Source organism: Apis florea, unplaced genomic scaffold (assembly GCF_048593485.1).
Source record: "Apis florea isolate Af1SG1 unplaced genomic scaffold, ASM4859348v1 contig_2897_pilon, whole genome shotgun sequence".
In the NCBI taxonomy this organism is placed as follows: Eukaryota; Metazoa; Arthropoda; class Insecta; order Hymenoptera; family Apidae; genus Apis; species Apis florea.
Window position 1 is genome coordinate 1,855,300 of NW_028256665.1, and position 17,530 is coordinate 1,872,829.

The 17,530-nt window shown below is 45.2% G+C and overlaps 1 protein-coding gene across 3 annotated transcripts in view; it reads left to right on the plus strand.

The window, feature by feature from the left end:
* Fas3 (fasciclin 3) overlaps window positions 1-17,530 on the plus strand; it is a 295,864-nt gene that overhangs the window by 19,761 nt on the left and 258,573 nt on the right. The gene's annotated exons all lie outside the window — the stretch shown is intronic.

A 17,530-nucleotide genomic window follows, 5' to 3' on the forward strand; every position in this document is an offset into this window, starting at 1 on the left:
GCTTTTTCTCGACAAACAGCCGACCAATGTTCGGATTAATTGTAATTTCTCCACGCGTTCTCCACAGATACGAATCGCCTTGTTTCCAACTTTCCCCCACCTGCTTTTTCTTTCTACCGTTTCCATTCGTCTTTTCCAACCGTTTTGTTAATGCTGTTTACTGTTACTTTCCTCGCCGCGTCTCTTTCCTTTCGTCGTTAATTTAAAAAACTCTCATTTCATATTTTCGTGGATGGGACGAAACGAGAAACGAAACCTGTGCAACGCCATGATCACGTTCGTTCGTGATTGGATCGAGATCGATCCTCGTTTCTTTTCTTTTTTTTTTATAAATCAGAATTTTAATTACAACGCGTTAAACGCGAAAGTGTTATCGAGGTTCGATTGGTGGACGAGCGAAGTAGTAGCGAAACGTTGGCGTAGGGCCTTCTTTGTTCACTCGTTACACCTGACAACGAGGATGCAACAACCGTGACGGCATCAAGGTTACACTGCGGTTCAACGCACTTCCTGTCGACAGATCTTTCTCCACCATGGGATAAACGCGTGGCGACCCTTTCGAAAAGCGCGTGTACTCGCCTCCACTTCCCGGAACTTGTGACGTAACGTGTATATTAAAACGTGTTTTTAATTTGACGAAAAATTAGAGGAAGAAAAAAAGGAAAAGAACAACGATCGATCGTTTCCATATCTGCTCGAGCAAGGAGAAAGACCTTCCTTTAAAATAGAGGAAGGGAATATTATTCCCGCAAATTTTCCACGGATACTCGTTAAATAATCATCGTGCTATCTATTGTCGGGGAAATAAAACCCCCGACTGATACTTTCTTCGACTATTTGAATTAATTATAACCACCAGATGGTTCCATTACGCTTACAATCGTTTCATGGTAAAAAGTTTGAAAGGAACGCACAAATGGGAGGAGAGAGAGAGAGCTGTTTCCCCATTAGTTACCAGGAATTGCATTTCATCAAATTACGAAATGCATTTACACGGGCATCAATCTCCGGCGGAGATTTACAGTCATCGTGCATATCCCACTGTTTTCTCGAGCTCTGTGTAACGGTGTATCGTAAGACAGAAGCCGTTAGAGTTTCGGCCGCGGAACAAGAAGAAGAATCTACGAGGATATCGTGGCGATGATCGCTCGTTCACCATCAATTTGCCGCGTTACCGATCGTATATAAAATTCGCATAAAATCGCTTCGCTTTCTCTCCTTTTTTCCCCCCCTCTTCCTTCCTTCCTTCCTTTCTTTCTTCGAGGAGAAGGCGGCGTACAATCGTGTCAGCGTGGCTTTTTACTTTTCTCTCCAATTCGAACGTTACGAGACGCCATTCGCTCGTTTTTTACGCGAGAAAATGAAAATTCCGTGGAATTTTTTCTCCATCTTTTTTGCGCGCGAGTTACGATGTTATCACGTAACGAGGAGGGGATTTTCCACTCGATGGTGGTCGACTGGGCGGTTCAATAATGACGGTTCAGTGGTCGCGTCAAACACGCTGATCCGCGCGCGTACACACTCGTATACACACCGGTCGGCACACCATTAATATTTATAACGACGCGCGGGACTCTTTCGCATTCCGCGGATGAGCAGCGCTGCGTGCGTGACTTTGGCGGGCCGAAACTACGTTTCATTCGTACGTATGACGACCCTTTTGCATTTTCGATGAGACGCATCGTCCCTGGAATTTGTACGTTCCCGTTTTTATCCCTCGTGTCATTCCTCGAGGATGAATACAATCGTTGGCGACGATAGATTCGAAGACGAGGAAAGTATTCGACAAGATTTGAGACGTTGGTCATTTTCTCGATAACGAGCTACGCGTTGGAATATTGCAACGGTTCGCGCTCGCCGGCTAACTGTTTTCACTGGAAGCAGTTGCGTTCCGGTTAAATTACGATTCGTTAGAGGAAAGTTGTTCCGCGCTGTACATGTGTACGTATAATTAAAGCAACTGTGCATCAACACCGTCCGCGCCACGCTAACACAGATACCGTTTATACGCACGAAAGAGTGCATCTTCCCTCCGGCTTGGTTGCGTAACATCGCCGGTTAAAACGCAGAGGGGAAAGATCCGCGTTTCTTCTTTTTTTTTTTTTTTTTTTTTTTTTTTAAAGCTTCTGAAATCAAGGGAAGAAGAGATCTTCGCGTGGCATAATTAGAAAAGCAAACGAATCGGTTGCCGCTTAAAAAAGAGAACAATGCACAAAGTGAAAATTTTATTTAAGCATCGAATCGAGAAAAGGAGGGAGGGGGGTGGGGCAAAAGTGTAAAATAAAAGGCAGAAGGAAGAAGATTGCATTTATAATGGAAGCACTCGTTAAGAAAAATAACGTTATCGATAACCGGGAGCGGAAGCGCGATGATTCACTCGGGAGCGTTGGAGCGAGAATGCAGTAAAGATCCATTCGTGACCAACGCGCGCCATATTTCACGGGAGAGACCGGATTAGGCACAAAGGCTCGACGTGCGTTAGGAATAGGAATTGTTCTCTGAGAAGTGGTTTGTTGAAATGGAAAGTGAGATAACGCGATTTCGCGCGCCGGACAAATGCGAATAGGGGAGAACGCGCGTGGCTATTCGCGGTTTTCATTCGCGGTGAAATCGTGGAAGAAACGGTTCGTTATTCGTGGATCAAGTTAAAAATTTGATTCGATCGCGCTTATCGCGATAAATATCGGCCGAGCGAGTCTTTTTCTCAAGAGTTAATTAATTGAGCTCGGATTAATTTGTTTCGTCGTGGATTGGTATGGAATATACATATATACGTATATGTGTATATAGTGTCCAATAAAAGGAGAGAGGAAAATAAGAATTGTTGGAGGGAATGTGGAACGTGTCGCGGAATGCAAATCAGAAGCGTTCTATTTCGCAATGTACACAATATGCATGATTTTATTCAACGGGCAGCCGTGTAATATGATTCATTGGCGGGAATTGGGTCACAAAGTGCATTTGTAACCGGGTCAGTGTTGGTTGGCTAGTGAATGTCGCCGTGGCACGCGTTGCCAGCTGATAATATCCATGCACCTGGCAGGTGCGCCACCTGTTATTCAGATGTATTTCTACAGGATGGTCTTGCCGCGAGATGGCGGAACTTCCCTACGATTAATTTTCTTTATTTATCATCGAGAATCCCCTTCTACCGGTGTCTCCATTTTCTCTTCACTACGTTTCTTCATCTCCGCCTCTCTCGAAACTTGTTAACGAGTGAAACTTGTTCAAAAAAGAAAGAAAAAAAAAAGGTGGCTGCGACTTTTGCGAAACAATTATCGCAATTGTCTCGTTTCGAGACACAGGGTTCATTCTTGGACTGTGCGATGTATAACGACGTCGTGTCGTGCCAATAGTCACAAAGTTTAACGCAATCGTCGATGAAGGTAAACCTCGAGCAACGAGAACTTTAACTTAATTGCAACGATCCTTCGTGTAATGGAGTGTTTCGATAGCGTGAATTTTTTTTTTTAAAAATCTTCTTTCGTTTATAAAATCGTTTTCCATTTCCATCGCGATTAATTTTCTCGAACAATTTTTCGATAGACAACCACCACGCGTTCGTAACATCGAATAACCCGATTTTCAATAACGCGGATCGTATACAGCTACGATCGTTTGTTCGAATTCTGAATCGTAGAAAATCTCGAATAACAAGGTTTCGAGTAACACGGAACCAATTAACCGGAGGATCCCGGGGGAGGAAACGAAAAACGAAGCGTATTACGAAAGCACGGCCAATTTATTCGCGATATCCGCAATTTCCTTGCTGCTATTTGACCAGCGCGGCGTCAAACGATGATTCAGTTTACCGAGATTCGATTGCGAGAAAGAAACGAATCCCCTGTGGCGCCATTAACATCTAGATGGAACCGTCTTTAATTAATCGACGCAATCCAATGAGCCTTCGACGGAGAAAAGGAGAACGGACCTTCCTCCCTCCCCTCCCGTTTGGCCGAGAAATGGCTCTCTTGGAGGCTGAATGCCCGCTTCCTCGGTCGACCGTTTCGTTTACCGATCTTATCCCGAGCGGCAGTGAGCGAGCAACGGTGCAGGCGTATGCATACTCGGCTTGCCGCGAAGGAGGGGAGGGGCCGTTCGTGGAAGCCTGAGAGACACGGTGAATATTAATAAGCGCGCACAGAGGCCGTGTCCCGCTCGGTAGATTTTATCGGCTCGTCTCGGCTTTCCAGCTTCCGTTCCTTCTTCCAGCAGCCGGGCTATTACGCCCGGTTGCTCGTTTACACGTCCTCCGCGGTATTCCGTTTCGTGTAACCGTCGCTCAGACCCCTCCAAGGAGGGTACAGGTTGGCCGGATTTTCTTTCCTCTCTCTTTTTTTTTTTTTTCCGCTTCACCCTTAATTCCAAAACTCGGTCGCTCCGTTCGCTTCGAACGAATGCATTCCTTCTCCACCTAATGGATCTAATGGATTATTTAATTGGAGATCGGCGGAAGGAAATTTTTTTCTTCTCTACCCAACGCACCATTCTTTCGGTTGATAAATTACGCGCCGCCAACTTTAGCCGTCTGATCTGAATTTATTTATACTCGATTATCCGCCAGGATTATCAAGAAGGATGATCGTCTTTGATAGACGGATAGAACGGTGAATGGATAATTGCCGGCCAGTTTTAAAGAGACTCACGGGGGGTGGGTGAGTCCCGCCCAGAATCTCGAAAAAGATGTTGAAAAGGAATATAGCGGGGGATAGTGGAGAAAAGGAGGAGGAGGAGAAGGAGGGGGGGGGAAAGGACGGAAAAAGAAAATGGCTGAAAGTCGGGGAGGGGAGGGATATCTTTTGGGGAGAATGAAGGCATTCTCGCCTCGATTTCGAGTGCAATTAATCATTTTCCTGCGGAAACGCAGACACCCCCCCTTCCTCCCCAACCGGTAACCGAAGTTTCTCGATATCCTGAAAGCTTCTCCCCGACTTCGACTTCCGAAGGAAAAGTTTTTGCGTTCGTCCCACCTTCTTTACTTTCCCCTTTTATACACCTATCGAGATAGAACCTAATCTAAACCGCTCTGTCGAGATATCGAGGGAGTTTTCGCAGCCGCGGATAATTCGGTTCGAATCGGTCGGCTAATTATTGGGGAAACATCTCGACTCCTATTATATACGTTTGTGTAATGTAGGCCGCGTGTCGGGGAAACGATGATAAAATCCGAATAATTGAATGAATTGAGCTCGAACGAAATTTTTCCAATTTACTTCCCGCCTTTCTTTATCTGTTTGCCAAACTTTTCTCGTTTGAGAGAAAAAAGAAAAAAAAAAAGAAAGAAAAGGAAACGTAATCATTAGATCGCGCGACTTTTATAATTCGAGAGACACGCGGGAGATTACGCGTGTATATATACGTGACGCGCGATATCACGCGTTTGATAAATATTGATATTGAAAGATTCGTCGCGCGAAATAAATGGAGAATTTAAAGGGTCTACTTTTTTTTTTTTTTTTTTTTTTTTAATCGACACGATGAATCGAACGAGATTGTTACGTCCCGTTTCATCGAAGAAATCAACGGCGCGTTGCACCGTGTTAATTTTCAAAAAATATGCTTGTCGTATTAGAATAATAAGAGACGAATAATAATAACGATAATTCGAGATTTATGAAACGTAGAAGCGAGCATTGAGATGTAACTGAAATTAAATTAAAACCAAGGCAGAAATTCCTCTCTTGAACGAATGAATGAGTTATTTCACGTTTTATTTTTAATTTCTGTTACGAATACAGAACGGATTTTAAATCAAACAAACCATACAGCTTTATCGGAATATTAATTTCCTCTACAATAACATTGCCTTAAATAAATAAATTTATTTTCGTGTTTCTCATCCTCTCGTTTCTTTTTCTATTTTCTTTACTTTTTTTCCTCCCAATGAATCGATTCGCATAGTAAAACGCACGTTAAACGCACGAGCACGAGATCCTCTCTTTTTCGAAAATCTAATTTCTTCGTTCTTTTTTTTCTTCTTTTTCTAAGTGAAAAACGAAAAACAAGCTGAACCGACGACCTCTTTTTCATCTCGTTGCAGGTACGTTTAAACGTTTGAAGCTACGAGAGACGAGATCGAGCGACATCGAAAGGAAAGTGCGTTTCCTCTTGACGGACGACGACGCTTCGGTAAGACGTTGAAGAGCGCAATCTTCTCGTGATATATGCGAAAAATCTATATACATTTGGAGGACGGAAGGCCGTGCAGCTTCAACTCTTAAAACGGTTTTCCGCCCGTTTAAAGTTTAAACACTTCGTAAGTTCTTTCTTCCCTTCTCTGTCTTCTCTTCATAATTCATACGACGACGCTTCGAAACTCGATGACGAACGGGAGATCACTTTTTCCTATCATCTTCCCCCCCTTTCTTCCATTTCGCTCTCTCGATTTTTAATAATCGCCTCTCCCTAATTAATTAATCAACACCCCTCGAGAATTTTATCGACGAATTAGATAGATCGTGGGAAACGAAGCTGTGGGAATGCACAAGAAAAAAAGAAAGAAACGCTTGTTTTCGTTCGTTTCGACTGGATTCGAGCCGCATTCTCTTACGTGTTACGTTCGTCGTGCAATCGCGCGGCCAAATGCTCTGGGATATTTCAAGCCATCGGGCCGGATTACGATAAATTACCGATTCTTTTTTGCGCGTGGAGCGGAGCGGACCACCGATTCGATCGTCATAAATCATTTTCCCTTTTTGCATTCTCCAACGCCACTTTCGGCACAGTGGATCTCTTTGTGTCGCCATCGAGTGGATTCCTCGCCAATTCGAACCCACGAGGAAATGCAAGCAGAAGAAGAAGAAGAAGAAGAAGAAGAAGAAGAAAAAAGATGGTCTCAATTAAACCGATCCGATATCTAAATCCATCTTCCCTTTCGAACGATATTCCACTTCAATTCCACGACAATCTATCGAACCAACCTACTCGATTAATCCCTTCGAGAGACAGACAGACAAACACAAAAATATTTATCCGCCTTTCGTTTCGCGAATCGTGTGTCCAAACAAATTTTCCCCAAATTTTCGAGGATATATATATATAAGGGAGAGAGATTTTCGTTTCGGGAGAGTTGGACGCAATGTATACGAATTTCCGTGGACTGGCAGGTGTATATCGCATACACCGCGAAATTTCTTCCCTGGACGCGACATTAACGCGGCATTAATCGTGGCTGCCCCCGAGTCTCGTTGCTGTGTAATCTACGGAGGAGAGAGGAAGGAGGAGAAGAGAAGGGACAGAGAAGCCCGTGTCGCTGTCTTTCCAAGGGACGAGAGGGAGGGGAGACAAGTTTAAAGCTCGATATTAATAGGGGATTACGGGGCGGGTACTCAATTTCCGTGGAGCGGTGTCGTTTCCGAAAACTTTGTGACACGAATATTAACGAAAGCTCGCATCGATAGGTCGAGTCTTAAACACCGTTTCAATTAGAGGGATCGTCGTTGCTTTCGTTCGTTTTAACGAACCAGATGGACAGATTGAATAATACGTACGATATTAACGCCCATTAATTGACCGGGCAAGTTTGTGTATTTGGGTGGTCGCGTCGAGTGTCGTTCGATCGAACGAACGAAGGGGGCGGGGTAATTCGATCAATCGAAATTTGATTTGAAGAGTAAGAATATTTTGTGATCGTATCCTATTCTATTCTCGGAGGTGTTAAAACGATTGGAATTGTCGCAAGAACAATTTCTATTCGTTGAATCGTTTCGATGATTTCGGATTCCTTGGTTACGTTACAGCGGAAAATCGAAGCGTTCCTCGAGCCATCAGGGGACTCATTGTTTCCCCAAGCAAACAATTAAGTCGCAACACACACACACACACACACACAATTACGAAAAGTTGCAATACGTGGATTTGTCGTCGTGGCGAATCTATGGTGGAGGAAACGCGATGTTCGTTAGCGCTCGCATTGTCTTTTCGAGAGAAAACACCGTCGAAATGGTGGTGGGTGTGGAAGGAGAGGAACTGGATCAAGCGTGGAATCGTTAAATCGGTCGGTTCACACCGTATCGTGGTCACAGTGAAACGGAGCAGATTGACAACGCACGGAGATTGTTTGACGAGTAGTCGATTAGATTGGAGTTGGCCGGCCGGGTTGTGTTCCACCGCGCTCGATTCACCGATGCATCCCCCGAAAATGCATTCAACCGTCGTTAAGGCAGCCACACTCGTGCCGCATGTTTGATTCAGCCAATTCGAGTTTGCCCTTCCCTCCCACCTTTCCCGTGCACACGCAACAAACCAGTTGCATACGAATGCGAGGCTCGTGCGAGCACGACGCGTCTTCCACACGAAACTCTCCTAATTTCTTTCTTTCTTCCCCTCTTTCCTTTACTTGGACAATTATTTTTTAAACCGTTCGAACCGTTCCTTGTCCTTGTAATTCCTTTTCTTTTCTTTTTACTTTTCCTTGGAAATAGATAGAAAGATTTGCTACGCGTTTATAACAGGATAATATAACATCGCATCGTTTTTACGAGGAAATTTTAATCCTAGAAATTGAATTGTTTAAATTTTAACGCGAATCGAACGCGGCGAATTTGGACGTTGTTGGTCCGGAAATTCGAGACGCGATAACGCGTTTAATAACCGGTGTCCAGTGGCCGAACGAGTGACGGGTATTAGCGTAGTTATCGGAGTTTAGGATTAGTTGGGACGCGCGTGGGAAGTTGGCCAAAATTTCGAAACTCGTGCTTCGTCAATGGCTAACGATGATTTGTGCCGAGCACTCCCCGATGACTGTGGAGGGACGACGTATACGGACCCTTTAACTGATTAGAAGCGCATTCACGTGGCTAAGGTCGGCGGGATTACTCTCGACGAATCGACGACGCTCCTCGTTACGTATGCTCCGTTTCCTTCTATCCTCGCCTAATCTCTCTCCCGGGGAGGGGAGAATCCTGCGAAATGTCGCTGCCTTTCTTTCGCCCGACGATTTTTGTATCTCGGTCACGTAAACGGCATAACGGATCGCCGTTCGTCGAGACGATTCCCTTTTGTGCTCGAGACGCGAGTTCGAGTCGAAAAGAAAGGAAAAAAGAAAGGATGGACGACATCGTGAATTTGATCGTATCGTAAAATTTAAGGGAAGAAAAATAATAAAAGCGGTAAACAAGGAACGATTCGCGTATAAATCGCGTATCCCCGAAACGGGAAACGGACTCATTTTTCGCTCGACCGAGCGACGAAATGACGCGAAAGTTTTCGATACCGATCCGCTCCAATCCGAAAAGGAACCGATTCTGTGAACCGTATCTAGCAAAAGTCATCGTCCGTTCCGTGATGTAACAAATTGCTTCGTTCGCCCCTTCGAAATCCCTTCGACGACGCTCGATCGATGCGAGAATGACTTTTTCTCGAAGATTGCCGTGTTTTTTCATCAAGAAAAAAAGAACAGCGTAAACGAATAGCGCATTTAAATTATGGGAAACTGCGGGTATGCTCGAAGCGCTAGTAGGACTATCGATCACAACGTCCACCCCCGTCCGTTCTTTATTCTCTCGACAAATGAGATTCATTATGACTGCTCGCACGCGTCACTCACTGTTAAAAACAAAAGAGAAAAAGAAGAGAGGGGAGGAGGGCATTTTATTTATTAACGCCTGGGGCGGGCGAACCGGATTACGCGTAATTTTTATCGAGCCTTCATTCTCACGTGGCTCCAGTATCCGTTTCTCCGCTACTCTCGATTACCTCGTGAATTCTCCCTCTGGAAAACCGCGTAACTTCCTGCATTGTCCATTGCCGACATCGTTTCCAAACGCCGACCCGTTTCAAGCCTAACTTAATTAATTAATCGGGATAGATGGAACAGATGATGGGGGGAGCGAGAGACTGCGAGAGAAAAAAGTAAGAAAGAAGTTGAGCGGGGACAATTTAGAAACTTTCGTTTTAAAACTTGGCCACGATGCATGACGGAATTAATCGAGGATCCCATCCTTCATTATTCCCCGCCTTCTTACCCGCCAATCGCCGCGCCGTCGAGTTTTTAATTGTACAGATAGTCGTTCGACAACGTCGTTAACGAAAGTAGTAGACGAAACACAATTTTTCGAGGGGGCGGGGGCGGGGGAAGAAGCCTCGTTCGTCATCGTCGCTTAGCGAAAGAGAGAGAGAGAGAGAGAGAGAGAGAGAGAGAGAGAGAGAGAGAGGATATTCCGTTTTTGAAGGATTGTTTAGAGAAATTGTCTCACGGAGAATGTGGAGGGTCCTCGAAGCTAAAGGTCTAAGGTTCCTTCTCCAACAACGACCGGATGAACGAAATTGAAATGGGCGGGAGGGGGGGAGGCGACTTGACAGTCACGAGAGGAAAAACGAGAGGAGAGATGTGGAAATGGGTGAAATATCGACACATCCGGCACACGGCCGCACTTTATATTTACCTGCGCCCGGTTTTCTTTACGACTGCTCCACCTTCCCCCTCTCCCTTGCTTGAATTTTGCACGCCACCTGGTTATTTACATACGCGGGGGCCCACCTGGGCTACTACTACGTTTGATTGGCAAGAAATAAGGGTCGACGCGCGAGTCCGAGTCGTTTTCCGTTGAAAATGTTATCGCTTTTACCCGCTCGCCGCCGCATCCGTGTAATAATTCAATGGAACCTTCTCTGGAATACCGAACGTTCCATTTTCTATTTAACGAAATACCGCGCTCGTTCGGGATCGAGATCGACCGTGTTCTTTTTTTTTTTTTTTTTTTTTTTTTTACCATAACCGTGCGATATTAAATTCATCATCGATACTCTCGATGGAACAATGTTGAATTCGCCGCGATAAGCTTACGAAATAATGAAACTTCCGCGGCGCGATTTGAAAGTTACGTCGTTGAAAATATATAAAAATTCGTATTATTTCGTTTTACAATTGCGCCGACGAATAATCCCCCGATTACGAATTTATCGTCGGATAAAATAATCCCGATATATATATTCGATATATATTCGAAATCGATTTTATTAGTTTTTACCCGATCCTCGAATAGAATAAAAAAATGAAAGAAAGAAAGAAAGAAAGAAGGAAGGAAAATTGGACAGAAGGAAGAAGAAAGCGGAGAAAGTTCTTTTCGGTCGATAATTCTTCACCGACTGAAAAGGCACCGAGATTTTTCTATCTAAAACCGAGCGCGCGAAAACCGAGCGGAAGTCGTGGCACATCTTCTTTCATATCCCGCCCCGACAGGTAAACTTCCTACAGGGAAAATAAGGATAGGGCGCACGGCTATTTTCCGCGAAAATTGTGCTGCCTAACCTTGTACATGAATATTTCATTCGGAATGGCTGTGAGCCGCGGGCCAGGGAAGACGTTTCTTTGCTGGCAACACCCGGACCAGGCTAAGGTGGACGAACTTGCTTGAACTTTGTCCGAGTTTGTCCTCCTCGAGGAGGCCGCCTCTTCCTCCCCCTCCCCGATCTCCTCCACTACGAAACTTCCCCCGCTTGTTACGTAATTATCTTACGTAATTCCACGAGTGTTGCCATCGAGTACGCATCGATATTCAATTTTTCCGTCGGCAAAGTTAATTTAAATACCTGCAATATCAAATTTTTTCCGTACGAAAAAATTTCGAGAAGCAAAGCTCTCCGTTTACTTTCCAGCTCGCTTCGATTCCCGAAAAACGTCCGAATGTTCGTCCCCTCGTGATTCAAGCCCTGGTTGGGAGGAAGAAGGGTTCTCACGGTCTCGTGCGCATTCCTCTCGATTCGATGTTGCCGAGACGGAAGGAAGGGAGGGAGGGGGAGAAAAAGTCGTTAAAATTCATCCTCCCTTCGCCACCGTCGATGAGGCAAGTTGCGGTGTCCAAGTTGCGGTCCTCGAAACGCGATAAACGCGTTTCACGAGCGCTTGGAATTCCACGTTTGGAAGGGAAACTCGAAGCGAAACGAGATTACGCCGAGTTAGCGTGGGATGAATCGTAGGGGAGACCACCACGCGCGCGATATTTAACTTTTAAAGTCGTTTGAGATTGGCAAACACGCCGCGGCCATGCCGGCCCCGTTCCCGTCCCGTTTCGGCCGGCGAGTTAACCTCCCCGCCTCGAGGAGGAAGAGCTCGTAACGCCTTCTCTCCACCCTGAAAAATATCGAATCGGGTCAAGTTTGCTACGTATCCCTGTTGCTTGCGTCCAACCATTTATTTACGTGAAACTTTCATACTTTTAATTACTCGAATGGAAATCGCGATTGGACGAAACTCGGTTTCCGGAGTTTTTTCGTTTTTTCTTCTTTTTCTTTTTGGAAGAGAAACAATAAATTTGTTTAGGCGATTCGTACACTGGTTTGGAAAAAAAAAAAAAGAAAAGAAAAATGGAGGACGGAAAATTCGGAAGCGAAAGGGAAGAATGATGATCGTTGCGGATAACATGTTATCGCCCGAGAGGGGAGGGTTTCGACTCGAAGTAAGTTAAACGCTTCTTCTTCTCCTCTTTCTCTCTCTCCTTCTGGAAAAGAACAAAACATTAGACGCCCGAGTATTCCGGCCGGAGGCGATGTCGCCGTTACACGCGAAAACGAGATAAGATTGTGGGGGTGCTTGTCTTTTGAGTGGATCGCGAGAAACGTATCGCGAGAAGAGGGAGCACTCGTGACGCGTATTGTTCGCGGCTTCGACATCCTTGCCGAAGGACACGAGGGGTGGAAAAAAAAGGAAAGAAGAAAAGAGAAGTGAAGTTTCGTTTTTCGATTCTCGTTCGCGCTTCTCGAATCATGCTCGATGAACAAAAAATAGGATTTGTCTTCCTTAGTCGGTAATGAGTTTCATTCAGTGGACGAAACCGAGCACGAACTGCGATGTGGCTGTCGCCGGTGCAAGCGGTGCATTTTTCAACTTCGTCCCCGGCGAGACAATAGTCCACGCAAGAAGAGATAATTGCACGGCAGAGCTCCTCTCTCTCTCTCTCTCTCTCTCTCTCTCTCTCTCTCTCTCTTCCTTCCTTTTTTCCTCTCCGTACGTCGAGAAGGAAGAGGCCAGGTTAAATTAATCATCTGCCGCGCAAGCAAGGATTCCTCCTCCCTCCTCTCCCTCCCTCCCCATTCACCGCGTGACTTTCCGCTGAAGGGTGGGAGGAATTTTGTAGATTTCATAATTTTAAACAATGCGGTGTACGTTTCTTTTGTGTCGGCCCAGTCCCCTCCATTATCTCGGCCTTCGGGAACGGTGGATCGCACAATGGAAGTGACGCGATGTAGGATTATTATTATTTCTTCTTTTTTCCCCCTTTTCTCTTCTTCTTCTTTTTTTCTTTCCTCTCTCTTTCCTCTCTTCTTTTTCGGGGCAGGCCGACAATGGCCCACAGCGTGCCCTTCCATGGTACACACTTTTGTTTGTAAACAACTGTAATGGAGTTTGCGCGAAAGGTTGTCACACAACACATATGATGATTCTAACGTAGCATCCAACACGATCGAGAAAATCGGACGTGGTACGCGCGTATTCTTAAAGAAAAAGAGAGGAAAAAGGAAAAAAAAAATCGTCGTATCAAACACCGCCGACAATTCGGCGCTGCACCACTCTCGTTAATTAAATCGGTCTTGCAACAGTCGAGTCCAACAACACGTTCGACGGATGGAAGGGCCTTTTCACCGCGAGACGTGCCTCGCCCGAACTCGCGCGATTCCACGGGACGCAGCCCGTCTCGAGCGCGACGACTATGATTAACGGTTCATTAAGGAGGTCCCTAAGCCTCGACTCGAGTTGCTAATTAACTCGACGAGATGTCAACGTTCTCGCCGCCCGGGGAGAAAAAGGCAGGTTGGCTGGTGTCGGCCGTGTAACGGTATTGGAAAACGGGCGCAGAGATTCATAGAGACCAAGCGTTGCCCGATCCTTTTTTCTTTCTCTTTTTACTCGATTTTCGCCACGCTGGATTTATCGTCACGGCTCCGCTCGAAAGAAGGAAGGAAAGAAAGAAAGAAAGAAAACGGTAACGAGGCCGAGGCGTTCTGTGAAATTGATTCCCCTCCTTCAGGAGGGGAGGGGGGGGGAGGAGGAGGAGAGGGAAATTCCAGGGAAAAACGGGACACGTATCGTCGCCTCCTCTCTTTCCTTCCTTCCTGCAACGGAGATTTATGCCACGGTGTCTCGTAACCGCCTTTCCACTACCTAATCGGTGCGTGCTCGTTCCACGGTAATCGCGTTCGTTCGAACGGTCCTCCTTTCGTCCGAGGAGTGAAATTGTAGGACGCGCGGAAATCTTTCTTGCCTTTCTAACGATCGAAGGGAAACGCGCGGATTCGTCGATATTTCTTTCTTTCTTTCTTTTTTTTACCGTGAGATCGTCGCGTGTTTTTTTTTTTTTTCCTTTTCGCGCGATGATTTCGTTGTTGAAACGTTGTCGACACGAGAGGTTCTCTTTATCAAACGTTTCCACGCAACGCGTTGTGTACGTAATTATAATTAACGGAAACGGAATGTCGGCGAGAGGGGGCGTGAACATGGAGGAATTTGAAATATTCGAAAAATTTTTTCTATGTATTGAAACAATAAAGAAACGATGGAAATTTTCAAGCAAGAAAGAGAGAGTAGGTTAAGAGTATTCGCTCACGGAGGAGGAAAAATGTCGATGCGGTTTAATCAAGGTAAATGCTGTGAGAGGAAGGGAAAAAATGGCGCATCAGCGGCGCGCCACGTGACGGAAAAACACGCGAAAATCGAAGAGAAGTAAGAAGTTCTTCTCGTGTCCACACAGAGTTGTCTCTGTGTTTCGAAATCGCGCTTTTTTTCCTTTCTAAATTCTATTCTTAATTCACGAGAAAAGAAGTAAGAAAATACGAGAAACACGAGCGAAAGGGAGCAGCGTCGAGAATAATTGCGCGTGTTTTTGTCTCGCATAGCGAGCGAAACGTTTATAACGTCGCTTCGAAAGTGGACAACTGCGAGTGTTCACGCGAGGAAAGCTTATTGATGATCGCGATATCGATGAATTTCTGTTTCTCGGATGGAATATTTCGATGATTTGCCGAGTTCATCGTTGGAAATGGGCCGCTAATAAAGCTGATAATACATATTCACAGAAACGTTATAACGAAAACCAATTTGGAATCCTTTGTCGGATTCCACGAGTTCTACAACAAACACTTGGTTAACGAAGCAAACTTTTCTTTTTTTTATCCAATTGTAGACAACAGTTTCTTTGATCACGCCAACACCGAGCGTGAAACGCAAAATTTTTAATTCGTCAAACGCGACTCCCATCCGTCGTGAATGGAAATTTTCTTTTTTTTATCAGAATTTAAACGTTCGCCTCGCACGCGATATACAAAATACAAAGTATACAAAGTATGCCGTGAGATTAGAAGTTGCAAACCGAACGGTTGAACGTAAGCGCAACGACGAACGGGAGCGGAGAAAAATTAAACGATCGTGAGATGCGATGTGTATTCGTGAACGGAAGAGAGTAGGGGAAAGGGAAGGAATTAGTCGTTGATTGCATAGCGGATTTCTGTGGATTACCTGGAGCAGTTTGTAGGCGAGGAGAGGAGGGGAGGAGAAAAAAGTGTGCCCTCGACAAAGGAGCAAATAGCCCGCGACAATTGTCCGACAATTCTTTCGAGACGCGAAGGTCCATGACCTCGGATCCTGTCATCTCTCCTCCAATCTTATTGCCGCTTTTGAAACATCTTTTTTCTTCTTCTTCTTCTTCTTCTTCTTCTATTTCACGGTACAATAACGGACATAACGGAATCGTACGTAATTACTGGATCATTAACTCGATACTTCTCTAAAATATTGTACCGCTACGGTCGTAAATCCGGGCAGGGTTTCAAATTGAGGAGGAATGCGGTGATTTCGCAACAATGATTTCAATCGATACCCTTAGGTGCTCGATGCCTTAATTACGAATTTTATCATTCCCTTCGCGTCGAAAATAAAACCACCTTTTCTTCTCTCTCTCTCTCTCTCTCTCTCTCTCTCTCTTCATTACACGCGCACGCGTTTCGTGACGCAGGCGTAATAATTATAATATCTGGAGCGAAAACGCGGAGGCGACACGTGAACTCTTTCCACGACGACGCTGATCCCGAGTCGGTTAAAAGTCCCGTCCCGCGAGTTTGGGAATTAAGAGTTGCGCGGTGACACGAGCGGTGACACTTGGAAAGTCGCGTGAAAGTTTTAATTGAAAGCAACACGCATAGAATTGCATTCTACTCGGCAAAAGTGGCGCGGATTAAGTTGGAGTTTCCCTTCACGGTGAATATCGCGAAAGCGGTGAATGACGCGAGAAGGCGATTGCATCCGAATTTTCGTTGCGTTTCGAATGGTAATTTATGGACGGCCATTTTGTGTACATTTTTTTTTTACGTTTCGATAAAAATATAGGATTCGATCCCCAAGAAAAGCAAAGCAAAGCAGCTTCTTGCGAGTTTCAGCATTGAGATTCTGCGGCGGAGGGTTTGCGGCCGTAAACTCCGGAATTAATATCAGGCAAAGCGTCGGTCGGTTGCGAGCCGGTCCCGGAAGAAGGGGCGCGGGAGGGGCGCGTAATGACCTTAACAATCGACTCTGATTCGAGCTCTCTTCCTTGATCACTGTCATCACGGTCGAACGTTGATAAGCTTCCTCGAACGCGAACCACGACCCCGTTCTTCAAAAAGGGGGCGAGGAAAAAAAATAAAAAATACAAAAAAAAGGAACGAATCTTTGATCACACTTGGAGGCAAGAGTAGAAGTTTCTTGGCTTCTATCGCGAGATACCCTCGTTTCATTGCTCGTGTCTCTCTCTCTTGGCGAGGAAATTGTACATCGATCGATGTAACGAGTGTCGTAAATCGATCACGGAAAGGGAGAAGGGTTAGGGAAATGAGGAGTGGAAGCGTGGAATAAAAGAGGGGAAATTCGAGAAAATAGCCTCTGGCTTATCGGGATAATGGTTTCCAGTCGCGGAATATTATATGATATATCGAGAAAGTTGAGAGAGAGGGGAAATGAGTGAGGATAAGCGAGAGGGAGGGATATATTCTATTATATAGGTGTATATGTATATGTATCATATATACTATATATACTATATATACATGAATAATTTATGAAGTGGCACGTTGAAATAATAAATTGGTAGACTTGGAGGCAGCGGGACTCGGCGGGTCCCAGGGAAAAGAAAGCAGGTGGGCAGAGTTAGTTACGAGTTGCAGTTAATTAAGACATTTCCATACCGGTTGCAACGAGGAAGATGTATTCCACTTTCTTCGGCCGTGGAATTCGCAATTCCTCCGTGCAACACCTAGGCCTATTCATTTCTCTAGAAAGAAAAAAAGAAAAAAAAAAGAGAGAAAGAGAAGAACGAAGATCGAATAGAAAAAAAGTCGAAACTTTTAAAATTTGAATATTCGATTCTCCCGTTTAAAAGTTTAACCGTCCGCGCAAAAACCTGATGGAATATCCTAAAACAACGACGACGGAACAAGAGTGTGGAGAAGAAACTGGAATGGAAGAGATGCACGCGTACGAGCGTACAAGCGAGTTTACCAGAGAGGAAGAGAGAGGAAAGAGGGAGGGAGAGAGAGAGAGAGAGAGAGAGAGAGAGAGAGAGAG